The sequence below is a fragment of the Procambarus clarkii genome, chromosome 20, assembly GCF_040958095.1.
Source record: "Procambarus clarkii isolate CNS0578487 chromosome 20, FALCON_Pclarkii_2.0, whole genome shotgun sequence".
NCBI classification, from domain to species: domain Eukaryota; kingdom Metazoa; phylum Arthropoda; class Malacostraca; order Decapoda; family Cambaridae; genus Procambarus; species Procambarus clarkii.
This window is the reverse complement of record NC_091169.1, coordinates 8,519,606-8,539,178: the sequence shown is the minus strand read 5'-3', so window position 1 is coordinate 8,539,178 and position 19,573 is coordinate 8,519,606. Positions and strand designations below refer to the sequence as shown.

Genomic DNA, 19,573 nt, shown 5'->3' with positions numbered 1-19,573 from the left:
GCTGGTGCTGGGTACGGCTGTGCTGGTGCTGGGTACGGCTGTGCTGGTGCTGGGTACGGCTGTGCTGGTGCTGGGTACGGCTGTGCTGGTGCTGGGTACGGCTGTGCTGGTGCTGGGTACGGCTGTGCTGGTGCTGGGTACGGCTGTGCTGGTGCTGGGTACGGCTGTGCTGGTGCTGGGAACGTCAACAGTGCCAGTAACATTTTGTATAATCTCATCATCTGTTAAATGACCATTGATTAAATGATTTATTAATTTTATTATTTCGGAGCCGTAGTCACTGAACTGTGGCGACGAATTGAAACGAGAAACGCATGGTGTGTGTGTACAGGGATTAGACCCGTCCACTCGCTCACGCTGGAGTTGTTCCAATAACAAATAATTTCTCAAATAGCAGATGTCTATCATATTACAGTATATTTTCGGTTTTATTTAGTTTAGTTTAATTAGGATAATAAAAAGCTATTAAAGCATTGGTTTTAGAAATGATTTATTAGTCTGAAACTTTCAAAGTCATGGGTCACTGAACTATAACGTCACAGACGAAGGAAAACCAAGAGAGGTTTACAGAACAGTATTCCCTAATCTGTCCACCCTCACTCACCTTGTTTTATCACAGAAAATGTCTATAAGGAGATTTTACGACATGTAGCTAGCTAATCACGCTTCAGCCTTTAAATTAATTTACAAAGATACGTCTGCCACAAATCAGTGGGAGGTTGGGAGGGAGGTGGGCAGGCAGAGCTTGTGAGGGAGAGGCAGGGAGGGAAGCAAGCACGGAGGGAGACAGGCACGGAGGGAGGCAGGCAGAGCTTGTGAGGGAGAGGCAGGGAGGGAGGCAAGCACGGAGGGAGACAGGCACGGAGGGAGGCAGGCAGAGCTTGTGAGGGAGAGGCAGGGAGGGAGGCAAGCACGGAGGGAGGCAGGCAGAGCTTGTGAGGGAGAGGCAGGGAGGGAGGCAAGCACGGAGGGAGACAGGCACGGAGGGAGGCAGGCAGAGCTTGTGAGGGAGAGGCAGGGAGGGAGGCAAGCACGGAGGGAGACAGGCACGGAGGGAGGCAGGCAGAGCTTGTGAGGGAGAGGCAGGGAGGGAGGCAAGCACGGAGGGAGACAGGCACGGAGGGAGGCAGGCAGAGCTTGTGAGGGAGAGGCAGGGAGGGAGGCAAGCACGGAGGGAGACAGGCACGGAGGGAGGCAGGCAGAGCTTGTGAGGGAGAGGCAGGGAGGGCGGCAAGCACGGAGGGAGGCAGGCAGAGCTTGTGAGGGAGAGGCAGGAAGGGAGGCAAGCACGGAGGGAGACAGGCACGGAGGGAGGCATGCAGAGCTTGTGAGGGAGAGGCAGGGAGGGAGGCAAGCACGGAGGGAGACAGGCACGGAGGGAGGCAGGCAGAGCTTGTGAGGGAGAGGCAGGGAGGGAGGCAAGCACGGAGGGAGGCAGGCAGAGCTTGTGAGGGAGAGGCAGGGAGGGAGGCAAGCACGGAGGGAGACAGGCACAGAGGGAGGCAGGCAGAGCTTGTGAGGGAGAGGCAGGGAGGGAGGCAAGCACGGAGGGAGACAGGCACGGAGGGAGGCAGGCAGAGCTTGTGAGGGAGAGGCAGGGAGGGAGGCAAGCACGGAGGGAGACAGGCAGAGCTTGTGAGGGAGAGGCAGGGAGGGAGGCAAGCACAGAGGGAGACAGGCACAGAGGGAGGCAGGCAGAGCTTGTGAGGGAGAGGCAGGGAGGGAGGCAAGCACGGAGGGAGACAGGCACGGAGGGAGACAGGCAGAGCTTGTGAGGGAGAGGCAGGGAGGGAGGCAAGCACGGAGGGAGACAGGCACAGAGGGAGGCAGGCAGAGCTTGGGAGGGAGGCAGGGAAGGAGAGGATGGAGATGGATTGATGGTAGGATGGAGGGAGGGATGGAAGGATGGATGATTTGAGGGTGTGTGTGTGTGTATGGGCTGTAGGGGTGGGGGGGGGGGGAGGTGTGTCCGTGGTGGTGAAGGGACCGACTCGCTGATAACCCTAACTCTGACCCAGTTAACTTTTTTTTTTTAACTTGATTTGTTTCTTCAATTCTGGATGGACGGAGGGAGAGGATGGATGGATGGATGGATGGATGGATGGATGGATGGAGGGAGGGGATGGATGGAGGGGGGATGGATGGATGGATGGAGGGGGGATGGATGGAGGGAGGGGATGGATGGATGGATGGAAGGAGGGGATGGATGGATGGATGGATGGATGGATGGATGGATGGAGGGAGGGAGGGGATGGATGGATGGAGGGAGGGGATGGATGGATGGATGGATGGATGGAGGGGGGATTGATGGATGGATGGAGGGAGGGGATGGATGGATGGATGGATGGATGGAGGGGGGATTGATGGATGGATGGAGGGAGGGGATGGATGGATGGATGGATGGATGGATGGATGGATGGAGGGAGGGGATGGATGGAGGGAGGGGATGGATGGAGGGAGGGGATGGATGGATGGATGGATGGATGGAGGGAGGGGGATGGATGGAGAGAGAGAGGGGGGAGAGACAGGGGGAGAGAGAGGGGGAGAGAGAGAGGGGGAGAGAGAGGGGGAGAGAGAGGGGGAGAGAGAGGGGGAGAGAGAGGGAGAGAGAGAGAGAGAGAGAGAGGGGGGGGGGGAGAGAGAGAGAGAGAGAGAGAGAGAGGAGAGAGAGAGGAGAGAGAGAGAGAGAGAGAGAGAGAGAGAGAGAGAGAGAGAGAAGAGAGAGAGAGAGAGGGGGGGGAGAGAGAGGGGGGAGAGAGAGAGAGAGGGGGAGAGAGAGAGAGAGGGGGGGGAGAGAGAGAGAGAGGGGGGGAGAGAGAGAGAGAGAGAGAGAGAGAGGGGTAGAGAGAGAGAGAGGGGGAGAGAGAGAGAGGGGGGGGAGAGAGGGAGGGAGGGAGGGGGAGAGAGGGAGAGAGGGAGGGAGGGAGGGAGGGAGGGGGAGGGAGGGAGGGAGGGATGAAACAAGCATGGTGTGTGTACAGGGATTAGACCCGTCCACTCACGCTAGAGTTGTTCCAATAACATACAGTAATTTCTCAAAGAGCAGATGTCTATCATGTTACAGCATATTTTCGGTTTTATTTAGTTTAGTTTAATTAGGATAATAAAAAGCTATTAAAACACTGGTTTTAGAAATTATTTATTAATATGAAACTTTCAAAAGTCATGGGTCACTGAACTATGACGACACACAGACGAAAGTGAGTGAAACCTCACTGTAAAGTGAGGTTTACAGTATAGTATTCTCTTATCTGTCCACCCTCACTCATCTTGTTTCATCACAGAAAATGTCTATAAGGAGATTTTACCACATGTAGCTAGGTAATCACGCTTCATCCTTTAAATTAATGTACAAAGATACGTGTGCCCCAAATCAGTGAACGAAAATCATGGAAACTCAGTTGTTCACTTGTGTGGATCACTGGCTGGTGTTTGTGTGTACCATTTTGGCTGGTGTTTGGTTCATATGGTTCACTTGTGTGATCCAACTTCTTATGAAGGAATTATTAATTGTAATCTGTGATAGAATGAGAAAGTTTTCCACCACTCTGTGAACTCTGTCCCAAAATCGTAAGCTTGTGGACCACTTGTGGTCCACATGTGTGGTCCATTTGTGTGGTCCACTTGTGTGATCCAACTTGTCATATGAGAGAATTATTAATTGTAATCTGTTATAGAATGGGAAAGTTTTCCACCAGTCTGTGAACTCTGTCTGGACATCGTAAGCAAATCCGAACATCCCTCGCTTCGGCGAACCATTGTTCGTCGAACCGGGTGAGTAAATTCGGCCTGAAAAGTGTGCGAACTAGCCGGAGATTCGTTGAATCGGGGTACGTTGAATCGAGGTTGTACTGTATTTTAAAACATGGACGCAATCACGAGTCACCCACTCGGACTCAAGAGAAAAATTGATGACACCAGCGGCGTTAGAAGAGTACAAAAGTGTTAATAAGTGCCTACCTTGAGATTAAGGTGAGCAATCGAGATTTGCGTGTTGAGATCCCTCTCAAACATGTACAGTATAGGCATTTAACTTTTAACCCTTAAACTGCACAACACCTCATATGAAGGGTTGAGTAACTTGCAATAAATTGCGCATCGCGACATATGACACGATGGAGTACTACATAAGATTTAAATGGCTCGCGGATATACGGGGTTCACCTCATCTTCATCAGGGCTCTTTACACAGACGTAAAACAGACGTAATTCTTTAACACTTTCTGCGGATGAGGACTCCTCCCGGCGTCCTGTTTCGCCTACCCGCTCCCGCATGGTGGACATAAATTTATGTCCTCTTTTAAAATATTTGTATAAAATTCAATTTTTATCCGATTTACTTTGGGTTTGTTTCAAACTGCGCGCCATGAGGCTCTCTTTCTCACCACTAGGCTGCATGGTACAATAAGTTCATGAAAGGTGTGGACCACTTCGATCAAATGGCATTACCATTTTACCCGGATATATTTACCCGTTTATACTGGTAATGCTTCCCCCATATCATGTATTATATGCATATGTCTGTTTAGGGAATTTTATTCCTGATCAATGTACAACCAAAAATAACTGTGTGCAACAAGTATAAACTTGACAAACATAACAAAAGTAAAAACATTTCGTGTGTGTTTGACGCTCACTGATATGTTCCAGCGTTGTTTTATATTTGGCGCTATTCTATCTTACGCTTTGTTGATCTTTTTTACCTACGGGCTCATAGAACATTCTATTGCGAACACATTGACACAAAAATTAATGACGTACATAGAATAATAATGTCATGAGAGTGAAATAAGTATAAACTTTCAAAGCGCCGTATCGCACATGTGTCGTCCCGTCACCGATACCGGGTAACAATTTCACCACTTCCCACACTCTTGCAGGTGGGCCGAAATCATTATTCTACGCTTATATTCATATCACCGTGTTGGGAATTTAATTGCGAGTCCATTGATACCAAAATTAACGCTGTAGGACAAGTGTGGAGGTGATAACAATCCCAAGAGTAAAAACATTTTGTTGCTGTTGGGCGCTCACGGTGAGTCATCTTCGTAGTTATTTATTTGGTGCTGGTATCCCTATACGTTTCGTGACCTTTTTTTACTGATGTTCTTCTAGAGAATTTTATTGCGAACACGTTGGTACCAAAATGAAATACGTAGCTCGAGAACTAAGGTCAGGAGAGTAAAAAGAGTATACACATTTTTGTTTTTACGCTTACGCGGCAAAAACGCCGCGAGCATATACAGGTTTTTTTTTACCATCCCAATGGGGCGCGAAAGTGTTAAAAAAATCGTGGGCCACATTCCTGGGTGTTAGCTGGGCCTAACTGAGTGAGCCACCAAGGATGGCGCACATAGCATGAGCTCACAGCACTGCTGTTCAGCTTGTGACCACAGCATCGCCTAAAAATGCCATAATATATATGTTCATGCTATTATTTAGCGATGATAGTATTACAGAAGACCCCTGACTGATAAAAATGACCAGGATTCTGATAATAGCAGGATTGTTGTGATAACTAGCGCTGTAGTGGGAGGAGTAATCTTGGTGGGGAGGGAGGTAGCGTTGTCTGCTTACTCTGTGTGACCACCTTTTACTGTCTAGACTCACTACACCAGCTTAGTTGTTTGCTATGGTGAACAAGACATGCAGATACTTATATATAATGTCTGTATATAAAAGCAAAAACAGTATGGTGGGAGGAGAATGGTGGCGAGTCAGGTGAGGTGAGGGAGGGAGGAAGTGACAGCCAGTGGTGGGCTGCCACTGCCACTGCCACTCAGCATACCAACTTAGCGGTTCGTTATGGTGAATACAAATGTAGATACTTATATATAACGTGTATATATAGTGTAATAACAACAAAAGGAGTGTGGGAGAGAAGCCATTTTGGTGAGGGAGGTGGTGACATCTGCATGATTTGTCAGTTGGTAGGGGTGGCCACTATGCTCTTTGGGAACTATACCGGCTTAATTGAACAGTTATGGTGAACAAAACATGTAAATACTTATATATAATATGTGTATATAGAGTAATAACACCACAAACAGTTTTGTTGGGGGAGAAATTTTAGTGCATCTGACCTTGAATGTGTGAAGGAAGCAGCCACCAGCTGACTGTGTTTGGCGATGTCTCTCAGTGCCTGAACTAACTATATCAGCTTAGTTGTACATACAGCTGTAATTACCTAAGTGTAGTTACAGGATGAGAGCTACGCTCGTGGTGTCCCGTCTTCCCAGCACTCTTTGTCATATAACGCTTTGAAACTACTGACGGTCTTGGCCTCCACCACCTTCTCACTTAACTTGTTCCAACCGTCTACCACTCTATTTGCGAAGATGAATTTTCTTATATTTCTTCGGCATCTGTGTTTAGCTAGTTTAAATCTATGACCTCTTGTTCTTGAAGTGCCAGGTCTCAGGAAATCTTCCCTGTCGATTTTATCAATTCCTGTTACTATTTTGTATATAGTGATCATATCACCTCTTTTTCTTCTGTCTTCTAGTTTTGGCATGTTTAATGCTTCTAGCCTCTCCTCGTAGCTCTTACCCTTCAGTTCTGGGAGCCACTTAGTAGCATGTCTTTGCACCTTTTCCAGTTTGTTGATGTGCTTCTTAAGATATGGGCACCACACAACAGCTGCATATTCTAGCTTTGGCCTAACAAAAGTCATGAACAATTTCTTTAGTATATCGCCATCCATGTATTTAAAAGCAATTCTGAAGTTAGAAAGCATAGCATAGGCTCCTTGCACAATATTCTTTATGTGGTCCTCAGGTGATAGTTTTCTATCTAGAACCACCCCAAGATCTCTTTCCTTATCAGAATTCTTTAAAGATTTCTCACATAATATATAGGTTGTGTGGGGTCTATGTTCTCCTATTCCACATTCCATAACATGACATTTATTAACATTAAATTCCATTTGCCAAGTGGTGCACCATATACTTATTTTGTCCAGGTCATCTTGAAGGGCATGACAATCATCTAAGTTTCTTATCCTTCCTATTATCTTAGCATCATCAGCAAACATGTTCATATAATTCTGTATACCAACTGGTAGATCATTTATGTAGACAATAAACATCAGTGGTGCAAGAACTGAACCCTGTGGTACTCCACTTCTGACATTTCTCCATTCCGATACATTGCCTTTGATTACTGCCCTCATTTTTCTATCAGTCAGAAAATTTTTCATCCATGATAGAAGCTTACCTGTCACCCCTCCAATATTTTCCAGTTTCCAGAACAACCTCTTATGTGGAACTCTGTCGAAAGCCTTTTTTAGGTCCAGATAGATGCAGTCAACCCAACCATCTCTTTCCTGTAATATCTCTGTGGCTCGATCATAGAAACTGAGTAAATTCGATACACAGGATCTTCCAGATCGAAAACCATACTGTCTGTCTGATATTATATCATTTCTCTCTAGGTGTTCTACCCATTTAGTTTTGATTAGTTTTTCCAATACTTTCACTATTACACTTGTCAATGATACAGGTCTATAATTGAGGGAGTCTTCCCTGCTGCCACTTTTGTAGATTGGAACTATGTTAGCCTGTTTCCACACGTCTGCTACGATTCCTGTACACAGGGATGCCTGAAAGATCAGGTGAAGTGGAATGCTGAGCTCAGATGCACATTCTCTCTGAACCCATGGTGAAACGCCATCTGGGCCAGCTGCTTTGTTTTTACCGAGCTCCTTGAGCATTTTTTCCACTTCGTCTCTAGACACCTCTATGTGCTCTATGTTGTTCTCTGGAATTCTTATTGTATCTGGTTCCCTAAAGATTTAATTTTGTACAAACACACTTTGAAACTTTTCGTTTAGTGTTTCACACATTTCCTTTTCATCTTCCGTGAATCTATTTCCCATTTTCAACCTCTGAATATTATCCTTTACCTGCAATTTGTTGTTTATGAATTTATAGAATAGACCTGGTTCTGTTTTACATTTGTCTGCAATCCCTTTTTCAAAATTTCTTTCTGCCTCTCTCCTCACTGCCGTGTAGTTGTTTCTCGCATCTTTGTATCGCTGGTATGTTTGGGGGTTCGGCCTCTTCCTGTATTGATTCCATTTTTGTGTCTTTTGGTCTCTAGCCCTCTCGCAATTTCTATTGAACCAATCCTGTTTCCTAGTTCTGCATCTCTGTTTTGGTATAATCTTTTTTGTGCCTTTATCATATATTTCACAAAACTTGACATACATCTCATTCACTTCCTTGCCTAGCATCAAGTCTGTCCAATTATCCTCACTAAAAAAATTTCTAAGGTCACCATAATGTCCTCTCCTGAAGTCTGGTTTTTCAACTGCTTCAACCTCCTTATTTTCTTCCAGCTTATAACGCATTGCATACTTTATTCCCAAAAAGACATGGTCACTTTTACCCAAGGGAGGAAGGTACTGAATGTCAAATATCTCTTCCTCCTTCCTGGTAAATATCAAATCTAGCATGGAGGGAACGTCCCCTTCCCTCATCCTCGTAGCTTGTTTAACATGTTGATACAAGAATGTTTCCAGGATGAGGTCTACAAATTTACAGGTCCAAAAATCTTCTGTTTTAGCTTCATATGCTTCCCAGTCTATGGATTTCAAGTTGAAGTCACCGACTATCAACAGTCGTGATCTATCGTTATCCGCTCTCGCTATAATCTCTCTTATTATTGTTATAAGACCTTCACGTTTACTATCTAGCTCCTCCTTTGACCATGTGCTGCTTGGCGGTGGACTATATGCATTTATTATCATTAGTTTATCATCCTCATGGCAGATCTCTAGTGCTATTATGTCAACTTCTTGTGGATTGGCAGTCATTATTTCTTTCACCTTTAGGTGTTCTTTTACCAGCACAGCAACGCCACCGCCTTTCCTAATTTTTCTGTCCCGTCTCCAAATTGAGTAGCCCCTTGGGAATAGGACCTCATTTAAAATTACATCTTCAAGTTTTGTGTCCGTGAGTGCAACAATGTCTGGTGTCTGCAGCTGTATTACATCACTTAACTCCAGTATCTTCAATCTCACTCCATCTATGTTGGTGTATGCGATCTTCAGGAACTTGTTCCCCCTCTCTCTATTGATTTTGTTGGTTTGCCTTTATGTACCACTTTACTGGTTTGCCTACCCCTATCACTTTGTAGAAAAAAGAATTTATTTCTCCTTCATTCCTGCTCTCATTTAAATGTTTTGCCTCGGCGAAGTTCAGTTTCAGCTTCTCTTTATCTTCTTTTGAAAGATCTCGTCTTAATGACCACCCTTTCCCATCCTCATCACTTTGCAATTTTCTAGCATTCCTTAGTACTTCTTCCATCTGTTTGGCACCGTTTAGGGTGATCCTCAAAGGTCGATCTTTCCCTTTTACGTACCTGCCTATTCTCCTGTAGTCGCACACATTCTCTATGGTTGTAAGACCTTCCACAAGGCCAACAATTTTATCTACTAATTTAGCTTCTTCTACAGCTCTTTCTGACCTAGATGTTATCGCCTTTTCTTTGCAGCCAAAAATGATCAGGGACTTACTCCGATCAACTGTGTTTTGCACCAACTTCGGGTTAGATGCCAATTCTTTTCTCACTTCCAGCCTAATGTTTGTTTTATCTTCGTTGCTGCAGTGTTTGACTTCCTTTACTGCTTCTTTTATTTTTTCCTTCTCCTTGGCCACTTGTGCATAAGTGAGTTGCATATCTTTCTTGCACTGTTCTATTCCCTGTGTAACTTCCTCCATCTGTGCTGACAAAAGCTGTTTCTCCTGTTGAATTTCCTTGCCTAACCTATTGTAGTCATTTATGTTTAAATTTACTTTAACTTCTTCCAAAGCTATTTTTAAGAGTTTATTTTCTTCTTCCATGGCTTTGCAATTTGTTTCCAATTGATTCTCATCCTTGCGCAAGTCTTTCACTAAACCCTCAAGACATAAAACTTTGCTATTCAAATGGTCATTACTTTCTTTCAATTTACTAATTATTTCTACATGAGAGTTCACTATAGTATCTAAATTTACCAACTTGTTATGTAGACTGCTAATATCAATGCTTTCTTCATTGAATCCCTCAAAATCAAGCTCTGTTTTGTTTTTCCCCTTGCCAGTGGCCATCTTGAATGTTCTTCTCTGCACTGTAAACACTAGGGCAACTTTTTCTCATCCGATTTTTCACTTCCCTTAGCACTTTCCTGTTATCTCACCTATTTGTCAAGAGCACTATACCTTTATGTTCTCTGGGACACCACTCACTACCATCAACCTGTACTACAATACTTAGGATTGTTGAAATATGCTGGAGCTCCTCTGTTGCAAGTGTTGACCCTAGGGGTGTCACCTTTTGAATCATTAAAGGAATGTCCCAGGTGAGGCTCGAAGTCACAACCTCGGCATGGCTCAGACACTGTCGTATAAGTACCGCGCGCTAACCGATTGCGCCACTGGGACCTTCTGTGTGAAGCTGTGGTGAACAAAACATGTAGATACTTATATATAACGTCTCTATATAGTGAATAAAAGCAAAAACAGTATGGTGGGAGGAGAATGTGGGCGAGTGAGGTGTTGAGGGAGCGAGAGGCTGGCTGGTGTGTGGCGGGCACTCCTCGTTGCTTTTTGACTCATAATACCAACTTAGTGGTTCGTTATGGTGAATAAAACATGCAGATACTTATATATAACCTGTGTGTATATAGTGTAATAACCGACAAAGTATTTGTTCACTGTTTGATGAACATAATTGAATCAACAATATTCACACCATAATTTTGAGTACAGCGATGATTCACACATTTTATTATATAAATATATCACACTACACACTATTGAATAATATTACAGCAAAAAAATGAAGAAAAATCGATCAGAGACATTGAAATAATTAGGTAATTATCTCTTTGTGGCCACTCCTGCCTGACAGCTGGGGCGGAGCAGACTGCCTAGGACGCATGATGAGTCAGCGCCTGTTTTTTGCCAGACTTCCCCGCCCTATAGTGGGCAAAATATGGCACTGACGATTTTTTTATTATTTATCCCATGATCAGAGAACACAAATTAACAGGTTTAGAAGAAAAAATAATATGTATATTTTTTTTTTGTTATGCGCCTGTGGGTGACAATGGCCAAATAGCCTTTAGCAACACATGGATTAAACCGCGCAATACATACAGTACATTTACGATGGGAGTAACTGTTACAAAATGTCGCAATACATACATACAGTATATGATTGACAGTCTAGTGCATGATTTTAAAGGCTCTGCAAGGGATAGGGGCACCTATAGTCAAGCCAACCCCGAATGTAAACAGACGCCATCTCGGAAAAAATCAATCTTAGGCCGCCGTTACCTGCAGGCCTCAGTTACCCAACAGAAACCATGGCGAGCACATCACATTCCAATGACCGACCACGCTCAGCACAGCGTGCATCATGACCTTTGACTGAGGATGAACTTAATCAGAATTTGTTCCCAGAGAGTGATGAACCTGACATTGACGACTCCAACATAGATCAGGACTACACACAGCCCTCAGACGTGGATATGACAGATGATGAGATTGAACATGCTGGTGCCACTAGGGTTAGGCCTAGTCTGTCACCAATGCTTCCTTGCCCACATTCAACACCATTTCACACCAAACCACATAGTTCATGTGTTACTTTGCTAGATTATGATGTTTTGGTCGACGAGTCTGAGAAAGACGAATCCTTTTCTGGTTTTGGTGATCTAGAATCGACAAACAGTTTCGCTGTTATTAGTGCCAGTGGGATGTGTGGTATTGCCAAGCGACATTTTGTCACGTCAGCAGCATCTGGCCCAGCCACGCGCCACCACATGACACCACATGGTTGACACTGATGTACAAAGCCACTCATCGTCAAGTAATGTTCCCTCATCGTCCCTTCCTGCCCATACTGTTGCTAGACGGGCTTCAGCTCCTGGTCCATGAATTCCTCTCCATGGTGCCGCTGTTGCCTCTCGAAAGACACCAGGTGTACTGTATCCACTCTCTAATCCGGACTATATGGGAAGGACCCCCAGCCGGATTATCACGTTTTCCAGATTAACGTACTTTTTCACCTCTGAGTTCAAAAGGGAACATTTCCAACAACTTTTATACCACAATCATGATTTGAATTGACACCTAATTGACATCTAATTAGTATGTGGGGCTGGGTGGATGGTTAGCTGCCTAACTTGTATGTGGGGAGGGAAAGTGGGTGGACAGGAAGGTGGGTGGGTGGGCAGGCAGGTAGGTTTTGGATGGGTGGATGGCAGGCAGATGGACTTGGTGGGTGAACAGGTAGGTGGGTGAATAGGTTCGAGCAGGCAAGTGGGTGGACAGGAAGGTGGGTGGGTGGGCAGGCAGGCAGGTAGGTTTTGGATGGGTGGATGGCAGGCAGATGGGCTTGGTGGGTGAACAGGTAGGTGGGTGAATAGGTTCGAGCAGGCAAGTGGGTGAACAGGTGGGTGGGTGGGCTATCAGGTAGGTGGGCAAACAGGTGGGTGGGCAAGCAGGCAGGTGGGTGAACAGGTGGGTGGGCGAGAAGGTGGGTGGGTGGGCTATCAGGCAGGTGGGTGAACAGGTGGGTGGGTGGGTGAGCAGGCAGGTGGGTACCTGCTTGATTGCTTGATGGGGTTCTGGGAGTTCTTCTACTCCCCAAGCCCGGTCCGAGGCCAGGCTCGACTTGTGAGAGTTTGGTCCACCAGGCTGTTGCTTGGAGCGGCCCGCAGGGCCACATACCTACCACAGCCCGACTGATCCGGAATGTCTCTTAGAAAACAGTCCAGTTTTCTCTTGAAGATGTCCACGGTTGTTCTGACAATATTTCTTATAGTCGCTGGGAGGACGCTGAACAACCGCGGACCTCAGATGTTTATACAGTGTTCTCTGATTATGCCTATGGCACCTCTGCACTTCACTGGTTCAATCCTGCATTTTCTTCCATATCGTTCACTCCAGTACGTTGTTATTTTACTGTGTAGATTTGGTACTTGGCCCTCCAGTATTTTCCACGTTTATATTATTTGGTATCTCCCTCGTCTCCTTTCTAGAGAGTACATTTGCAGAGCTTTGAGACGATCCTAATAATTTAGGTGTTTTATCTCGTCTATGTGTGCCGTATATGTTCTCTGTATTCCCTCTATTTCAGCAATCTCTTCTGCTCTGAAGGGGGAAGTGAGTACTGAGCAGTACTCAAGATGGGACAACACAAGTGACTTGAAGAGTACAACCATTGTGATGGGATATCTGGATTTGAAAGTTCTTGTAATCCATCCTATCATTTTTCTGGCTGACGCAATATTTGCTTGGTTGTGCTCCCTAAACGTTAGATTGTCAGACATCATTATTCCCAAATCCTTGACATGATGTTTTCCTACTATGAGGAGATTCGATTGTGTTTTGTACCCTGTATTATGTTTCAGATCCTCATTTTTGCTGTACCTGAGTACCTGAAATTTATCACTGTTAAACATCATGTTATTTTCTGCTGCCCAATCGAAAACTTTGTTGATATCTGCTTGTAATTTTTCAATGTCTTCAGCAGAGGTAATTTTCATGCTGATTTTTGTGTCATCTGCAAAGGATGACACGAAGCTGTGACGTGTATTTTTGTCTATATCTGATATGAGAATAAGGAACAGTAGCGGTGCAAGGACTGTACCTTGAGGTACAGAGCTTTTAACTGCGGGTGAACAGGTGGATGGGTTGGCAGGTCTGTGCAGGCAGGTGGGTTGGCAGGTGGGTGAACAGGTGGGTGGGTGGGCAAGCAGGCAGATGGGTGAACAGCTGGGCTATCAGGCAGGTTGTGGGCGAGCAGGTAGGTGGGTGAACAGGTGGGTGGGTGGGCGAGCAGGTGGGTGGGTGGGCAGGCTATCAGGCAGGTGGGTGAACAGGTGGGTGGGTGGGCTATCAGGTAGGTGGGCAAACAGGTGGGTGGGTGGGCGAGCAGGTGGGTGGGTGGGCGAGCAGGTGGGTGGGTGGGCGAGCAGGTGGGTGGGTGGGCGAGCAGGTGGGTGGGTGGGCTATCAGGCAGGTGGGTGAACAGGTGGGTGGGTGGGTGAGCAGGCAGGTAGGTGAACAGGTGGATGGGTTGGCAGGTCAGTGCAGGCAGGTGGGTTGGCAGGTCAGTGCAGGCAGATGGGTTGGCAGGTCAGTGCAGGCAGATGGGTTGGCAGGTGGGTGAACAGTTGGGTGGGTGAGCAAGCAGGTAGGTGGGTGAACAGGTGGTTGGGTGAACAGGTGGGTGAGTGAGCAGGCAGGTGGGTGGGTGGGTTGGCTAAGCAGACAGGTGGGCGTGCAGGCAGGTGAGTGGGTAGGCGAGACTGGAAAGAGACAGACCACACATCTGTGATCTCCTTCCTGGTCCACCCCTCCCCCAACCTCCAACCTCCCAGCCTCCCCAACTCTCCTCCATGTGTGTCAACACGTGGGTGTTGACACACTGTACGATGACTAACATATGCACCTGAATTTAACAGAACTTTTTCAATTTTATGTTCTTGTAAATATTTAAATGAATAAATAGCAAACCAAATACTGTACTTACTGTTCAAATATTATAGTGTGTTTTTAATATTCGTAACTAGCTCTCCACAGCAATAAGAAAACAATATAATTCTTGCAACACCTCCAATGCCACCTTCCTTTGATAGGCTTATGTCACATCTGGTACCCACACACTCAACACCCTCCCTCCTTTCCTGACCCACTCCCTCCCTCCCTTCCTGACCCACTCCCTCCCTCCCTTCCTGGTGGTGGTGTACAACGAGTGTTAGGCCCGGCACTACCACACGTACACAAAAATGGTTCACATTAGCACATTTCCAAACATGTTTGTACAGACAGCCACTTGGTTTGCCAACTTAAGTTATCCGAAGGCGGCAGGCAGGCAGGCAGGGAGGGAGGGAAAGGCAGGCAGGCAGGGAGGGAGGGAAAGGCAGGCAGGCAGGCAAATCAGTCAAGTCAGTCAGTCAGTCAGTCAGTCAAGTCAGTCAAGTCAGTCAAGTCAGTTAGTCAGTCAAGTCAGTCAGTCAAGTCAGTCAGTCACATCAGTCAGTCCAGTCCAGTCCAGTCAGTGAAGGAGAGGTAGTGCGAAATGTGTTATGAAGTCAGCGTGTTAATTCGCTGACAAGCATCGACCAAAGCTTCCCGCAAATATTATAATTTATATATTAGCTTTATGCCATTATATATTGATTTTTGTGTTAAAGTCTACAGTATTACGATACATTAATAATCATTAACATGTTTTATTGCTTCCTGTTTATAATTAAACAAATACATTTTTACTTATGAATTATGGACAGTTGAACTATTCACATTTAACCCTTAACATGCTAGGGGTATAATATCCTTTCTTCCCCACAGGCGCATGTAATTTTGAAAAAAAAACAAAATATATTTTTTCTTCCTAACCTGTTAATTTGTGTTCACTGATCACGGGAAAAATAATAAAAAAATCGTAAGTGGCATATATTGCCCGCTATAGGGCGGGGAAGTCTGCCAAAAAACAGGAGCTGACTCAGCGTGCGTCCCAGGCGGTCTGTTGCTCTCCAGCTGTCAGGCCGGAGTTGCCACAAAGAGATAATTACCTAATTATTTCAATGTCTCTGATTGATTTTTCATAGTTTTTTTGCTGTAATATTATTCAATAGTGTGTAGTTTGATATGTTTACATAATAAAATGAGTGAATCATCGCTGTACTCAAAAATATGGTGTGCATATTGTTGATTCAATTATGTTCATCAGTCAGTGAACAAATACTTTGTCGGTTATTACACTATAAGCACAGGTTATATATAAGTATCTGCATGTTTTATTCACTATAACAAACCACTAAGTAGCTATTATGAGTCAAAAAGTAACGAGGAGTGACCGCCGTGTACCAGGCAGCCACTCCCGCCCTCCCTCAAGTCATCTGACTCACCTACATTCTCCTCCCACAATACTGTTTTTGCTATAAATCACTATATACAGACGTTATATATAAGTATCTACATGTTTTGTTCACCATAACTGTATATCTAAGCTTGTATGGTGAGTAAAGGCACAAAGACGTAGGACCTCACACAGTCAGCTGATGGCTGCCGCCCTCAAGGCCAGACGCACTAATATTTCTCCTCCAACAAAACTGTGTGGTGTTGTTATGCTATATACACACATTATATATAAATATCTACCTGTTTTATTCACCATACTTGTACAAATAAACTGGTATGGTGCCCAAAGACCATCGTGGTAACCAGTAAATAACACCGTCGTCTGCACGGTGGCGTCGTGCAGACGATGCCACCGCCCTCACCAAAATGGGCTCCCAACCTTCTCTTGCTGTTTATACCCTCTATACACACATTATAAGTATCTACATTTGTGTTCACTATAGCGAACCACTAAGCTGGTATGGTGAGTGCAGTCAATAAAAGGTGGCCACACACAGTCAGAAGACATCGCCACCACCCTCCCTCCCACAGCATTACTCCTCCCTCCATGGCGCACAGCACTAAATATCACCACAATCCTGCTATTATCAGAACCCTGGTCAGTTTTATCAGTCAGGGGTCTTCTGTAATAATATCATCGCTACATAATAGCATGAACAAGTATATTTTGGCATTTTTAGGCGATGCTGTGGTCACAAGCTGAACAGCAGTGCTGTTAGCTCATGCTGCGTGCGTCAGGCTTGGTAGCTCACTCAAAACTGAGGCCAATAACACCCGGGAGTTTGGCCCACGATTTTTTTTTTAAATGGCATCTGTTTACAAGAGCCCTGATGAAGGTGTGGTGAACCCCGTGTATCCGCGGGCCGTTTAAATCTTGCGTAGTACTCCAACACGTCATATGACGTGATGCGCAGTTGACTGGAACAACGTCCAACACGTCATATGACGTGATGCGCACTTTAAGGGTTAAGCAGGGTGTGTATGGGATGTGGGGCGGGTGGGGGAAGTGTGTTGGTGGTGGGGAAAGGGACGGGCTCACTCAAATAACCTTACACTCGTCCCTATTTTGGATGTACTGTACATGATCATATATACTTTTGGTTACAGATTTTGTTTAGAAATATTATTAGGATAATAAAAAGTTATAAAAATACTTGTTTCATGAATGCTTTATTTTATTAAATGGAAATTCTTCAAGCTGGCATTCTACTGGCACTTACAGAAGGATCTCTCAGGGAGGGAGGCACTGAATGTGGGCAGGAGAGGAAGTGAGCAGCAGTGAGGGGTGACTCCCTCCCTTCCTGGTGGTGGTGTACAACGAGTGTTAGGCCGCTGATCCGGCCAAACACCCGCTAGTCCGGCTGCCATGGGCATTTTGGCTGGATAGGGAGATAACTTTATCTGTCCACCATTTTGGCCGGATAAAGGCGTTTTCCGGATAGTCGGATTCCAGATTAGTGAGTGTCTGCAGTATTTGTGTGGAGTGATGGGACAGATTTTGTTCCAGAAATTCCTGCCTTTGACAATTCAGATGTTGGGATTACAGGCCTTTTCCCTGATTCAAGTGACGATATGTGCGAAATGGACTACTTTACTACATATTTTGATAAGCCACGCATGGAACATATTGTTCAGGAAACGAACAAATATGCGGCTGATCTCATAGGTGAGGAGTTATCCGATTTTTCACGATTACAGTGTTGGAAACATACAACTTTAGGTGAAATGTATGTATTTTTGGCACTGTGTATGTTGATGAAACATTGTGTCAAACACAAAATCCACCATTATTGGAGCAAAGACAATACTGTTCCAACACCATTGTTTGGAAAATATATGCCTCGAGACAGATTTGCGATACTCCTCAGGTGTCTTCATTTTGCAAATAATGAAGACCAGACTGAAGATGATAGACTTTGGAAGGTGAGGCACATCCTGAATGAACTAATTGGAAAGTACAGAGATTTCTACGTATCAGCTCAGAAGCTGGTGATTGATGAATTCCTCGTGCTTTTCAAAGGACATCTTGCCTTCAAGCAGTATCTTCCATCCAAACGTCACTGATTTGGATTGAAATTCTTTGTATCCTGTGGCTGTGAAACAGAAATTGTGTTACACATGATAATGTATACGGGCACAAATGTAGACATTCGTGCTAATGACAAACATGGCTTCTCAGGTAGTGTGGTGAAGTCACTGCTTGCACCATATCTGAACAAGGGCCACATATTATACACAGATAACTATTATTGCATTAACTATATATATAGCAATAATATAACTATAGAAAGAACCCTTGCTTACTAGGGTTCTTGCTTGATTATAGAACTGGAGTGTGTGGAACAGTGAAGGCAAAACGAAGGGAAATGCCAGTGTTTCACATTGCTATGCAGGTTGGTGATTGCAAGCTAAGAAAAACTGGTACAACGCTTTCAGTGCGGTGGAAAGACAGGCGTGAAGTGAACATGTTGACCACCGTTCACGATGGTACAATGGTGAACAACATCAAGATGTTTTTCCACCTTGTTGACGTATCAATGCTGAACAGTTACAATATGTATCTTATCAAAACATGTGGTAAAAACGAAATTTCCGTGCGTTCAGTTTTACTATAGTGACACAATTACTAGAAGTGTTTGCCAAACCAATTCCTGGCATACAAAAGCCCATTGTGAGCCCAGTATTGCACCATGCTTCCACACCCAGGCTCGCTTTCAAGGATGCCTTCCTGATACACAATATAACGTATTTACCACCAACTGGAAAGCATGCAGTAGCCCAGTGTGAATGCATTGTATGTAAGACCACAAAAAAGAGGGAACAGAAACGTAAATTGGTCTTGGTGCACAGCGTGTAAGGTCCCTTTGTGCTATGTAAAATGTTTTGACGAGTATCAGTCTCGAGAACTTCTAAATGTCCATTACAGTATCCACTCAATTTAACGGCCTCTTTTATACCGATCTGCCGGTATTAACGACCAGTTTGGGAGATCGGTATCTGGAGCCTCGTATACCGGTCTGGTGGTCGATATTACTGACGGTCGGTATTGGGTTTGTTTTGGCATCGGCAGCCCCTCACATGGCGACCAGGCGATCATCCAGAGTGGTACTGGTACAGTGGTACCTCGGAATGCGAGTGTCCCTGTATGCGAGTTTTTCGGAAGACGAGCAGGATTTCCTCCAAAAATATGTGTCGGAAGGCGAGGGTTACCTCGGGACGCGAGTTTGTTGATACGCGTACAGGCCGACCTAGCGCGTGGTGGTTCGGCGATCGTCGCCCCTCTGCCCCGCCGCCCCTCAGTTTACCATTGTCTCGCGCTCAGTGACTACCCCCACATCAATTCTTCTCGTGGATTTTCAGTGTTTTGTTGGATTTTTGGTCATTTGTCTATACAATTTGTTATTATATATCTCACCATGTGTCCCAAGAAAGCCATTGGTAAGGATAAAGGCCAGAAAGATCATGTGAGGATGACAATAGAGGAGAAACAAGAGATCATTCAGAAGCATGAGAACGGTACATGTGTTGTTGAACTTTGTAGGCAGTACAACAAAGCCACATCAACAATATGCACTATACTTAAGAAGAAAAATGAGATTATGGGTGCTACAGTGGCAAAAGGAGTAAGAACAATAACGAAACAAAGACCACAA

General features: G+C 45.1%; 1 protein-coding gene and 1 non-coding gene across 2 annotated transcripts in view; both read right to left on the bottom strand.

Moving 5' to 3' along the window:
• The window catches only part of LOC123752586 (zinc finger protein 84-like), a 156,345-nt gene that overhangs the window by 30,067 nt on the left and 106,705 nt on the right, over positions 1-19,573 (bottom strand). The window lies entirely within an intron of this gene.
• On the bottom strand, positions 10,335-10,424 carry TRNAI-UAU (transfer RNA isoleucine (anticodon UAU)). Its single transcript is given in 2 exon segments — positions 10,335-10,370; positions 10,387-10,424. It is a non-coding gene; the product is annotated as a tRNA-Ile (tRNA).